General features: G+C 35.4%; 1 non-coding gene across 1 annotated transcript; it reads left to right on the plus strand.

Annotated features, from left to right (window-relative positions):
- The first annotated feature begins 1789 nt into the window (after positions 1-1789).
- Positions 1790-1862, plus strand: Trnaa-agc (transfer RNA alanine (anticodon AGC)). The gene has a single exon. It is a non-coding gene; the product is annotated as a tRNA-Ala (tRNA).
- The last annotated feature ends 2432 nt before the right edge of the window (positions 1863-4294 follow it).

A 4294-nucleotide genomic window follows, 5' to 3' on the forward strand; every position in this document is an offset into this window, starting at 1 on the left:
AAAAGCAAGAAAGAAAATGTTAAAATAAATCAGTTTTCAAGTTTCAGAACATTCCCATTTTTCGCGCAATTTTGAAATATTATCGAAACTGAAACCAATCAATCGCTGACCTAGATATTTTTTCTTCAAATCCGCCTTAAGAGAGTGCTGTTCACACGAAGCTCAATTACGAACAAAAAAATCGTTTTCGGTTTAATGCTGATCGTATGTCCGAATTTTTTCGTGAATATGAGTCTATGTGTAGAGTCTTTAATATTTAACTCTTGTCTTGGAAAAGTATTCGTGACGAGTCCATTGTCTCTTACAGGGCGAAATCTAAACTATTTAGATGTGAGCTTCTTTTGTTCTATTACTGCTATAATTAGTTCAAAGGTTTCAGCTGCTTATTGTATTAGGGTTTATTAAAAGAAATGTCTATGAATCAAATAAGAAAATAAAACTAAAATGTTATTTAACATTGGTTAGGCCAATCATAGAATATGCATCCTCTGTTTAGGACTCCTCAGCTCGAGAAAATATTAAGAAACTGGAACAGACATTCTTCTTCTTCTTCTTCTTGAAACTGTCAGGTAGAGTTGAACCTCCGGCTCTTGGATCTCTAGGCCAGCAAAAGTGAACATGAGCTCTCTCTCACCGGCATGAATGGGAACAGTGTACACTGTTCTGTCTGGCGGGTGGGTCAGACTCACGGCAAGAGGCCGCGTACACTAAGACCCCCTCCATTTTCCTTTTCTATACCAAGCTAACCGTGCAGGACACGCCATTTATGTAACGGCCCCTTGAGGAACGGCGCCTGGATTGTGACAAGGTTGTGGGAGCTTTTTTACAACTCCGCGCAGTGCAATGAGGATGCTCTCGCACCCCCTTAGGCACCCCCACGGGAGTCTTGTTTTGCTACCCTTTAGCCTAATCGTTTCCTCACTCGTGTCACGGTATATATATATATAGCCTATGTTTTTTTTTACCTTTTCGCTCATGTCCCCGTGACACGAGTGTTGGAAATTTAAATGGCCCGCCGATCGAATTAGGTTGGGTATCACTAATTTAGAGCCATTTATTATTACAGTTTGTTCTCTCCCTATCAGAAAGAAATGGATGTATTTCTTTGCTTTACTTTTTAAATGGCGTAGGCCTACAATATAGGTTTTCCCTCGTGATCGAAGATGAGCACATTTCGCATTCCTGTGGACTTGAAGGTGACGTCCAATCCTCGCTTAAAAGGACTGCTGCTTACGTGGCAAGGGGGGTTTGGTCAGTTGCAGAGAGGACTGCTTCTTCTCTCAGCTTTTTGTTGGTTTGGCGTACAATAGATCTATATTGTAGTAAGGAGTATTTTTCTTTATTATCCGCCTTTTCAATTAACAAAATAAATGTAAAATGAACATGGAATTCAGTGGCATGATGCTTTTCGAAGCCTTGGTCTATGACAATATCCTAGAGTTTGACCTAGATCTAGATCTAATTTATCTATAACTATAGATCTAGATTCTAGATCCAGTCCAGACTCTAAATGCTAGCCAGCAGCGCTACAGACACAGGTCTAGAAAAAGTCTAAATTGTAGATATGATAGACTTCTAAATACTAGATCTATCTATATATGATAGACTCTAGATCTAGAATAATATAGATAGATCAGGTAATCATTCAATGCTTGGGAATCAATTACAAAAATATAAATGTTGAAACACTTTTAATTAATAAATTACAAAACCAATAAAACAGTTTAAACGATGCCGAAAAAAAAATGGTACTGCAATGGCAACTATCTTTTTCAGCATATTAATATCTGGGGCTGTAGCTCAAGTGGTAGAGCGCTCGCTTAGCATGTGAGAGGTACAGGGATCGATACCCTGCTGCTCCATCCTTTTTTAATTTTATTTTTTTGCAATTTCGTTTTTTCACTAAATTAATAAAATATATTTTATTAATGTTCTTAACAAAATGTATTTTTAAAATATGGCAAAAAAATCTAAGCATGTTGATGTGAGTCATACACTTTCCTAGCAAAACGATGTGAACAAAGAAAGTAGGCCACTTTAAACAAGTGAAAGTGATTAGGGACAAGTTTTGCATTATGAAATGAAATGTACTACAATGTTACATTGACATCAGCCATTAGGCTAATCCGTAAAATAAAAATAAATAAAAAAACGAAAATAAAACATATTTTTAAAAATGGGGCATAAATGCTACGGAATAGAACTGGATAGTTTTTGTTGAGTTACCTACCTTACACTTCAAGTAATTGCAAATGTCTGATAAGCAATAAATAATGTATTATAGATGTAATATATCCTCACAAGAACAAATAGTTACTGACCAATGCTTTAGCAACCATGTCGCGATTGGGCTCATTGCAACCAGGCCCTGGCCATTGGGGGCCCACACTAACCCTTTGAAAGAAAAAAAAAAAGAAATAATGTGTACCTTGAATTGACTGTTAGAAGTCAGTACTGACATTAACAGTGCTTTATTGCACTAAGTGGAGGCCCAGGGAGGATTTATAAAGAGGCTCTTACCTTCTGCAAGTTTCAATATAAATGTCCTTTAAGATATTAGTACTTTTACAATGCCTGTCGCATTTGTGTGGAAAGTATTAGAGCACTTGTAAATTTAATGCCATTTCGTTTATTTTCTTATATTTAATATGCACATTCCATCGGTTGTAAAGTTTGTTTTTTTAAATGTGGAGCCCCTCTTTAAGGATTAGGAAAATGGAATGACAGCTTTGCATATTCGTGAATAGGCCTCTGGCTACTAATGTTAAAAGAAAGTAACTGTATTGAATTTTTTTTTTACATTTCAAAGTTCTAATACATACAGGCTGACTGGACTTTTTTTCAACCTATCCCTTAGCCGCTGGGGCACCACATATGATCTGTCTACTGTCTTTCTACATCTCTCTCTGTTTTTATTTCTTTGAATAAAATCTTTTTCATTAACAACATGTCCCTCCATTCTTCGATGTTATGTTCCCATCGCTTTCTCTGTCTGTCTCTCCTTTTTTTCATGGTACTGTTCCCCGTAGGAATGTCTTTGGGAGCTCTGAGGACCTTGTGATAGGACCATACAGTTTATGTAAAATTATGTAAAATCATGTAAATTTTTTTTACAGTGGTCAGTGGTCATCGTTAAACTCAAACTACTACACTGTCATATACTTGGCACAAGGGCACATCGCCACTCTACTGTTACAGACCAATGAGCAGGGCCGGCCTAAGGCATTGGCAAACTAAGCAGCTGCCTAGGGCCACCGATCGGTGGGTTCTCGCACAGGACTCTAAACAACTTTTTAAGAGAAGAAATAGCAACATTTGTGCCCAGTGTTATTGTTGGAGTACGTTAGCCGTTATAGTTTATTGCGTAATTATTTTTTTTTTGCCATTAAATTCATTTCGCAATCATCTAGAGGCGGCCCTGCAATGAGATTCATAGGCTTCACGATGCAAACAATGAATAATTTTATTATTTTATTCTATTATTATCTATCACAATAAAGTATGGCATATATTCTTGGGTCAATATAAAATGGCCATCGGTGCAAAGAATACGTCCATTCAATGAGAGAGGTTTCAATCAGAGAGAGTTGGTGGCGTTACTTGAAGTTCTCAGCCCTTTAGAGATCTTCTATAAATGGTTAGAAGTTTAATATTCTATCTATCTATCTATCTATCTATCTATCTATCTATCTATCTATCTATCTATCTATTTATCTATCTATCTATCTATCTATTCATCTATCTATCTATCTATCTATCTATCTATCTATCTATCTATCTATCTGTCTAATGTATCTATCAATCTGTCTTATCTATCTATCTATCTATCCATCTATCTATCTATCTATCTATCTATCTATCTATCTATCTATCTATCTATCTATCTATCAATCTGTCTAATGTATCTATCAATCTGTCTAATCTATCTATCTATCTATCTATCTATCTATCTATCTATCTATCTATCTATCCATCTTTCTATCAATTTATCAATCTATCAATCTATCTATCTATCTATCCATCTATCTATCTATCTATCTATCTATCTATCTATCTATCTATCTATCTATCTATCTATCTATCTATCTATTATCTATCTATCTATCTATCTATTATCTATCTATCTATCTATCTATCTATCTATCTATCTATCTATCTATCTATCTATCTATCTATGTTTTTATGTAGAACGAATGACAAAAAAAAAGCCACAAAAGTCATACTATTCTCAGACTTACAAAACAATGTAATTTTTGTAGACATGACATTGAATGACAGTTCACCATGGTGATAG

This window comes from Biomphalaria glabrata, chromosome 7 (genome assembly GCF_947242115.1).
Source record: "Biomphalaria glabrata chromosome 7, xgBioGlab47.1, whole genome shotgun sequence".
Classification (NCBI taxonomy): Eukaryota; Metazoa; Mollusca; class Gastropoda; family Planorbidae; genus Biomphalaria; species Biomphalaria glabrata.